At 48.2% G+C, this 9,168-nt stretch overlaps 1 pseudogene; it reads left to right on the forward strand.

Annotated features, from left to right (window-relative positions):
- The first annotated feature begins 715 nt into the window (after positions 1-715).
- Positions 716-8,859, forward strand: LOC120978063 (annotated as a pseudogene).
- Positions 8,860-9,168: the final 309 nt, after the last annotated feature.

The raw sequence follows: 9,168 nt of genomic DNA on the forward strand, positions 1-9,168 counted from the left end.
GACCTGAGTGACCATGTTCTCTAACTGACGCAAAGGGTGCAGGAGTTAGGGGAAAAAACTCAGCTCTTTTGAGTTAGGGCAAGGTTCTTCCACTCCTCAGGCCTCCAGTCCGCATTTTGAGCCCCAGATTAGCTCCCAGAAACCTTTTCTGGAGACCAGGAAGAGAGTTTCTCTCTTTTAAGGAGAGTGGCAAACTTTACTTCCGTTGGTGCGCCCCGTGTCCTCTGGGCCCGAGAGTCAACGTGTGGGCATTATCATTTCCCGATTACAGGGTGATCCCCAGGACTGGGCGTACTCTTTACCTGCTGGCGCCAGTTGTTTATATTCTGTGGAGGGGTTCTTTCAGGCCCTAGGTACCCTCTATGATGAACCAGACAGGGCTCTAGTAGCCGAGACGGCTCTAAAGGCACTGGTTCAGGGCAATTTACCAGCGGAGGATTATTGCACCCAATTCAGAAGGTGGTGTGTCCCCTCAGGATGGAACGAACCAGCCCTGAAGAGTCAGTTCAGGTCAGGCCTGTCTGATAAATTTAAGGATCTTCTGGTCAGTCTGCGTCCCAGGCCCCGCCCCTTCTGGGTATCGCCTGTGAGCGCGGTAGGGGGAAAGGCGGTGTGTGGCATCCCAGGTCTCCCTCGTGTGGCGTCGGGGCGAGCCCGGTCGGTCGACCTTTTACGTAGCCGGCGGCCGTTACCGTTGAAGTGGGAGGGGCTTCGCCTACCGAAGACGTGGCTTTAACCGCGCGAGGCAGACGAGAAGGGGGACAGTGGCGTGCGTGGTGTCACTCCCTCCAACCACACCGACCATGACTGACTTCAAGCTTGGCATCGTGCGACTCGGTCGGGTGGCCGGCAAGATAAAGTATACGTTAATCGATGAGCAGGACATCCGCTGGTGGACAACTATTCATTTGAAGCTCGGATGGAGGTGGACGCTGACGGGAATGGTGCGAAGATCTTCGCCTACGCTTTTGACAAGCACAAGGGCAGGGGGTCTGGGCGTCTGCTCCATGAATTAATTATGCAGAGGCATAAAGGAGGGATCGCTCCCGGCTTCCAGGTCCTGCACCTCAACGGCATCACGGTGGATAGCAGGCTGGGGGTCTCAGTAAAGTCTGATACTTTACCCTCTGTTGTTAGAATATTCTGATGTATTCTCATCACCAACCCCAGAGGTTCTACCCCCCCCATAGACCTTATGATTGTACCATAGAGCTAGTAGAGGGGGGCCAAGTTTCCTAAGGACGAATTTATAATCTTTCTATGCCTTGAACGCAAGGCCATGGAAGATTATTATTAAGGAGAGCCTTGGTAAAGGGCATATTAGACCTTCTGTCTCTCCTATGGGGGCGGGGTAGGGGCGGCGTTAAGAGAAAAAGATGGTGGTCTTAGGCCATGTATCGATTACCGGAGATTAAATAAAAGCACTGTCCAGAAGAGATACTCCCTCCCATTGATTCCGGATTTATTAACCAGTCTGGGTGCAACCTGGTTTTCCAAAATGGAACTGAAAGGGGCATACCGATCTAATCCGAATCAAGGAGGGAACGAATGGAAGACGGCGTTCAATACTTCCAGGTAGGACACTTTGAAATATCAGCGTGATGCCTTTTGGACTCAGCAATGCCCCAGCTGTGTTCCAAAACCTTCAAGAATGGACATTCTCAGGGAGTTTCTTAGGTTAAATTTGTTATTGGTCTATCTTGACGACCATTGTGGATATTCTCTCCTGACTTCGAATCCCATGTGTCTCATGTTAGACAAGTATTAGAGGTGTTAAGGGAGAATCAGCTATCTGCTAAACAAGAGAAATGTGTCTTTGGTGTGCAGGAGATTCTGTTTCTAGGGCATGTTCTGACTCCTCACGCCTTCAAGATGGATCCTGGTAAGGTACTAGCAATTAAGGAATGGGTAAGACCTTCATCCTTAAAGGCCTTACAACGGTTCTTAGGTTTCGCCAATTACTATCGTAAATTTATTATGAATTTTTCCGTAATTTCTAAACCGTTGACCGACCTTACTAAGAAAGGGGCGGATTTGGAGAATTGGTCTACTGAGGCCATTTCTTCATTTGAAAAATTAAAAAAGGCATTCAGTAGCGCTCCCATTCTGATCCAGCCTGATCAGGAGAAACCTTTTATTGTGGAGGTGGATGCGTCCGAGGACGGCGCAGGAGCAGTCCTTTCACAAGGTCCTGCTAGCCTCACTAATCTGAGACCATGTGCCTTCTTCCACAGGAAATTCTCTCCCACGGAGAGAAACTACGACATAGGGAATAGGGAGCTGCTGGCCATTAAATGGGCATTTGAGGAGTGGAGGCATTTTCTGGAGGGGGCAAGGCATTGTGTAACTGTTGTCACTGACCATAAAGACCTTATGTTTCTCGAGTCTGCTAAGAGTTTGAATCCCCGTCAAGCCAGATGGGCTCTGTTTTTTACTCGTTTTGATTTTTCCATCACGTTCAGGCCGGGAAGTAAAAATGTGAAGGCGGACACATTATCTCGGAGCTTCCAGGCTTTTCAACCTACTGAGGTACCACCTGAATCCATCCTACCAGCAAAAATCTTCTTAGCGGCTCTTACCCAGGATATCTCGGCTCGCATTAGGTCAGAACAACATCTGGCACCGGTATCCACTCCAACAGATAAGTTGTTTTCTTCCCGTACAATTTCGTCTCCAGCTGTTGGGTGAGTGTCACGATTCTGCCTTTTGTGGACATCCGGGTGTTGAGGGCACTAAGGATCTGGTTTCTAGATCTTATTGGTGGCCCACTCTAACTAGGGATGTCAAGTCCTATGTGTCAGCCTGTGAGGTTTGTGCCAGGTCCAAGACACCTAGGACTCGCCCTGCTGGTAACCTACGACCCTTACCCATTCCCAGTAGACCCTGGTCCCATATCTCGATGGACTTTATAAATGACCTGCCGCCGGCGGAGGGTAAGACTGTAGTGTGGGTAATGGTGGATAGGTTTAGCAAGATGGTCCATTTCATTCCCCTGTCTAAACTCCCGAATGCCAAAACCCTGGCGTCTATTTTTGTGAAAGAAATTGTTCGATTGCATGGTATCCCGGAAAATATTGTTTCTGACAGGGGTGTGCAGTTTGTGTCCAAATTCTGGAGGGCCTTCTGTCAAAAATGTAAAATTTCATTGTCTTTTTCCTCTGCCTACCACCCTGAGAGTAATGGGCAGACTGAACGCCTTAATCAGTCTGTCAAATAATTCTTGAGGTCGTATGTTGCTGATGACCAGCAATTATGCGTGAAAATTCTTCCATTGGCTGAATTTGCTTTGAATAACCGTGTCAATTCTTCCGCTGGGGTCTCCCCTTTCTTTTGTAACCATGGTTTTCATCCCCGTTTTCATTCTGGGTCGTCCGTCTCCTCCTCTAACCCTGAAGCGGATAAACTCTCCTCCGAACTGTGCACAGTTTGGGCCCGGGTTCAATCGAACCTAGAAAAGGCTCAATGTTCTCAAAAACTCAAGGCCGATAGGAGACGTTCAAGGGGGGTAAACTTTCAAGTTGGGGATAAAGTATGGTTGTCCTCCAAGAATCTATCTCTCAAGGTAACTTCTAAAAAATTTGCTCCTCGTTTTATTAGACCATATAAGATCACGGAAGTGATTAACCCGGTATCTTTTAGGTTGGAGCTGCCCGAGTCATTCCACATTCATAATGTGTTCCATAAATCTCTGCTTAAAAAATATTTTGAACCGGTAGTACCATCAAAAGCCTTGCCTCCGCCGGTTCTTGTTAATGATGCTGTCGAGTATGTGGTGTCTAAAATAGTGGATGTCAGGAAGGTGCGTAATTCCTTGCAGTACCTGATTCACTGGAAGGGGTATGGACCTGAAGAGAGATCTTGGGTACCTGCCAGAGAGGCTCATGCTCCTAGACTTGTTCGTAAATTTCATTTAGAACACCCTGAAAAGCCATCGCCTAAAGTCTGGGGTCCGGTGGCCCCTCGTAAAAGGGGGGGTACTGTCACGGGGTTCCGAAGGTGCACTCGGTCCCCCATCGCCCGCAGACCTGTTGCTTAGCTTTGGGAATGAGGATCTGTGTTTGACCTCATTCCCAGAGCGGCTTTACTAGCTGGGTGGCTCCCTGCTCCTAAGTCTGCCTTGAGCGCCGAGCTGATCACTCGGTGCTCGACTGGTTGGTCTGTCGGTCATGTGATGCTGGCCACGTCACATGACCCTCACTCCCCACTATAAATACAGGCAGCCTGCTGGCTACAGGTTGTCTGTTAATTTCTAGGTTCCTGGCTATTTGTTGGACTGCTGAATACTTACCTGATCCTGTTCCTTGACCATCCTTTTGCCTGCTCCCCTGTACTGCGCATCCATCCTGGTATTGTGACCTCGGCTCCCACCTGACTACTCTCTTAGGACTCCTCTTGTACTATCTTGCTCTCCTGGTATTGACCCCGGCTTCTCCTGTCCATTCTTTGCTTAATCCTTTGTACTTTGTTGCTGTTCCTGGTTATTGACCTCGGTTCCGTTCACGTCCTGTTGTTTGTCTGTCTGTGCATCCCTGCACTTATTCAAGTTAGGGATTGCCGTCCAGTTTGTCCCCTGTCCATTAGGGACTCGCGAGGCAAGTAGGCAGGGCCAGGGGTAAGGGTGGAGCGCAGTGGTCACTTCCCTCCCCCCCTGTGTGTGTGTGTACGGCGACCATTACAGTTATTGTTGTTTTCTTTGTTTGTACCACATAATGCCTTGACGAGATAGTGTAGTTCCTCCTACTTGAATGGTAGGTTCCCAATAACCCATGTATTGGGTACAGGTTTGCCGTTACTGGCTATGAGACTCAGGCCAGGATTCTGGGGGATGATTTTTGGTCCCAGTATTTTTCAAATGCTGTTTGTTTGAATGGTAGTGACTTGGGATCCTGTGTCAACTAGGGGCAACAAAAGGACTCCATTTATTTGGAGAGTCACTTCTGGACGGGATCCTACGTATCTTGGCATCCAATAGGGATCTTCTGGACCTATTGATTTACCTCCCGAGGGGTGTCCTTGGCCTCGGGGTCGCCCGTTTCAACTGCAGCAGGCTGCTTCAGTATGGCCCTGGTTGTGGACAGTAAGTGCATATAGGCCGCTTAGAGTACTAGTGCGGTCCGGGAGGGCGTCCACCCGAATTCCTGGAATAAGTCTCGTTATAGTCAGGAGAGAAGAGCCTTCTGGGACACAGGTTTCTCAACCTCCAGCAATAATGGTTTTTTTCCCACTGTTTCAACTTTTGGTGAACTTTCTCCAGACTTCTAGTCAGGAATTGGACTTGCTCAGTAAGGGAGGCAACTGCATCAGGAATAGGAGCTTGGGTTGCCTGACTGACGACAGGTAAAGGTTTTAAAGGGGTGACCAGCTGTGCTACTGGCACTACAGCAGATCCTACAGGTTCTGTTGGTGGATTTTTTCCCAGTATAATGATAGCTAATTCTTTGAAGTCTAAGAAAGCAGCACTTGGATGCTGGGCGGCTAACATTCTTAACTGGCTCTTTAAATTGTCTGTATTGACACCTTCAATAAATTGCTCTTTCAGGGTTTTGTCCTGATTCTCTGCCTCACGGGGGTCTACTTGGACAACAGCTCTAAGGGCTTCCTGCAAAGATAATTCAAAGTCTCTGAGTGACTCACCTGATTGCTGTTTCTTGCTGAAGAACCTCATCTTGACCTCTGACACGGTTCTGGGTTCAAAGGTGGTGTAGAGACGTTCAAATATCTGCTCCAGTGTCTCTCTGAGCTTGGCCAGATTTCACTTCTCTGAGAGCAGCTCCTTCCAATTGCGCAAGAGAGAATCTCATCTGTTTGTTCTGGGGATACAGGGTACAATCGGAACACAGCAAGAATTTTCTCTCTAAAATCCCTTAAAGTGTGAATTTCTACAGAATATCGTGGGAACCAGGGGGCCCCAAAATAATAAGGCATAGTTAAAGGCATTAAGCTTGGTGCTGCAGCAGTTGGTATTGCGCTGGGGACCAGCTGCGGCTGCGCAGGGTTGTCCCGCGACTGCAGGCTGCACGTTATCTTTCTGCACAGACTGGTAACCAGCAGGTGAATTAAGGTTAAGTAAGTTAACTGTGGCTGTAGACACTTTTTTTCTTGCGCGGCGTTTGCTATGGGCAACCGCTTTCTTGCGGGTATATGGCCCTTTAAGAAACTTGGTGCCGGCTGAATACAGTGTTTGAACAGCGCCTGTTGTAAGTCTTGGACAGCGCTCCCGTTTTTTGCGTTTTGCTATCGATGCTCCCTTATGATTAGCAGGGGCAAATCGGAGTACTCACAAGTCGCGATTACTACTTGGGGACGGCAAGCAATGCGATCCTCTCCTCTTCGTTAACTCGCATGAGAAATCTCGCGTTTGCCTAGAGGATCGGCCTCCCAGAATAGACAGTAAAGGTAGGACGGGCTGGCCGGACAATTATGCATAAATGGGCGGTACCAAATTCTCCCGCTCTTCAGGGGGTGTCACTAACTTTTTCCCAGTGATGGCGCAGTATTTTTTGCATAGAAACAGTCTATTCAATGACAGCAAGCCGTTCTAGTAACACACAAATGTCAGATTTTCTCATTTTTGACACTGCGATTTCTATGCTGATGACTGGTAGAACACTTCCATACAATTTCCAAACAGTTTAAACAGTTCTGTAGCCCAATACAGTGTGCAATAAGTAAAAGTCTCTCAATAAAGCAAAGGGGCTTATTCTCATGCGACAGTCTTTCAAATAAGGCGTAGGGGTTAATATCCTGTTCGTGACGCCAAAATTTTAAGATGTGGCGTGCCAGAACCGCAGGGGCTACACGTGAGGTGAACGGTGGGCCGATGAGGGGCCAATAATAATGCAGTTCATCGGTTTACTCATGGTTAGCAGAAAGCCTCCCTGGGCCAGCAGCACAGTGATGAGGAAGACAATCCTCCGGGGCACACTCTGTGGTAGGGAAGCACCAGCCTAGATGGAGGTTGAGGTGCCCTTGATGGCAGTGGTGTTTAGGGTGCTTGTGGTGGCTGGGTCCCTTGGTGGTATTTGTCGTGACCCCAGTACCGTTAATGGTGGTGCAACCAGTTGTAATTAAATTGAAGAATGAAGTAGACAGTGGTAGGATACAACTCACAACTTTTACTGTAGTTGGTTCCAGTTGCGGCATATACATCCAGACAGAATACAGTCTTTTGTTCTTTAGAGGAATTCTGTTGATCCACTGTTAATAGGTTTGGCTGGGTATTAACTTCACTTCTAGGTCCTTTTTAAACCATTGTAAGGCTACTTCACACTGTGCGGCAGTGGTGGATCCGGCGGGCCAGTTCCGTCGTCGTAGACTAGCCCGCCGGATACCGCCGATCTGCCGCTGACTTGAAAGCATTTGTGGAGATGGATCCGGGTGCGGATCCGTCTCACAAATGCATTGCATAGGACGGATCCGTCTCTCCGCTTGTCATGCGGACCGACGGATCCGTCTTGTACATTTTTTCACAGTTTTTACCGATCTGCGGCATGCGCATGCCGAACGACGGATCCGGTTATTCTAAATGCCGGATCCGGCGCTAATTCATACTATGGGGAAAAAATGCCGGATCTGGCGTTCAGGCAAGTCTTCAGTTTTTTTCGCCGGAGAGAAAACCGTAGCATGCTACGGTTTTTCTCTTTTGCCCTGTCAGTCAAAACGACTGAACTGAAGACATCCTGATGCAAACTGAACGGATTACTCTCCATTCAGAATGCATAGGGATAAAACTGATCAGTTCTTTTCCGGTATAGAGCCCCTGTGACGGAACCTATGCCGAAAAAGAACAACGCAAGTGTGAAAGTAGCATAACTTGGTGAGGTTGACTGTGGCTAAGTATCCTTCACCTGGATTCCAAAGGTCCTTTGATGCCTGGATAGTGGCTTTTATCCTTTGTTTTTTTTGTTTTTCTTTGTCCCTTTCTCGACTAGACTTTTACCTAAGCAGTTTTGTGATTGATCTGCACTCTCTCAAACTTAACAACAGACTGACTGCAGATCAGACCTGGGCTGGGCTGGATATCCCAGAGTAGTGCTATCCCATCTAGTGGTGGGATGTATAAATTACACCTAGCCAGCCTATGAACAGGGATACAACAGGTGATATAATGCAAATAACATGCAATGCAATAATGCAGTTTTACAGTGAGTTTGCAGTTCCCACGTGTCCCTGAGTGGGACGCTGCACGTGACTGCAGCTTATATAGAGGCTGGGTCACATGCTGCCCTGGCCATCACAGCCATGCCATTAGTAGGCATGGCTGTGATGGCTTCTAAGGGCACACAGTTAAATACTTGTTGATTGCCTTTCAAAAGCACCATAAAATAGCCAAACACCGAACCCAAACCCAAACTTTTACTGAAATGTTCGGGTTCGGGGGTCCAAAAATCCTAAAGTTCGGTACAAGCCCAAACTTTACAGTTCGGGTTCACTCAACCCTAATTGTCGGGTGAAATTCCCAATTTTTGGATGTGATATACCCCTGCTCTACCTAATGGACAAGAAAAATACATTTCACTAATTCGTCTGTTACATTGTTGGGTGACAAATGCTGATCTTTTGCACTAGAAAGTACATTTGCCGGCCTACACTGCATTAGGACAGTACAGATGGTGAGACCAGAACAAGTACAGACAATAGTAGATTGGGTGGCTGACAGTGCCTCCTGTTCCTTCACATTGTCTCCCACCCAGTCCCCTGCTGAAAGATCAGAGTTGGCACCTACAGCCCAATGGCCATCTGTCTTTAAACTCATCCCCTTGCAAATTAGGCAAGCAAGTCTGAGCCCCAAGTCATGCAGCAGTTTTCTTATGCTTTTTGATGACTTTGCTGCAGGGTTTCCGTGGGTCATCCACATAGCCTTGCACCAGAAGTGGAAGAGATTGAGTGAACTGATGCCCAACCACCTTATTGTTTCAGTATGAGCACATGGGGAAGACCACCGGCAGCAAGTCTCTGATGATGACGAAACACAGGTGCCAACTGCTGCGGCTTTCTGGGGAGGAGTAAAGAGTGGGTGGAAGATGATGTGGAGAATGATGAGGTACTAGACCCCACATGGGAATCAAGGTCATGCGAGTGATGTGTGCAGTTTGGAGGAAGAGGCGGGTGGGTCGCACAGAGGCACCAGCACAGCAAAAGAGGAGCAGGGTGCAAAAGCATCTGTTA

Source organism: Bufo bufo, chromosome 8, assembly GCF_905171765.1.
Source record: "Bufo bufo chromosome 8, aBufBuf1.1, whole genome shotgun sequence".
In the NCBI taxonomy this organism is placed as follows: Eukaryota; Metazoa; Chordata; class Amphibia; order Anura; family Bufonidae; genus Bufo; species Bufo bufo.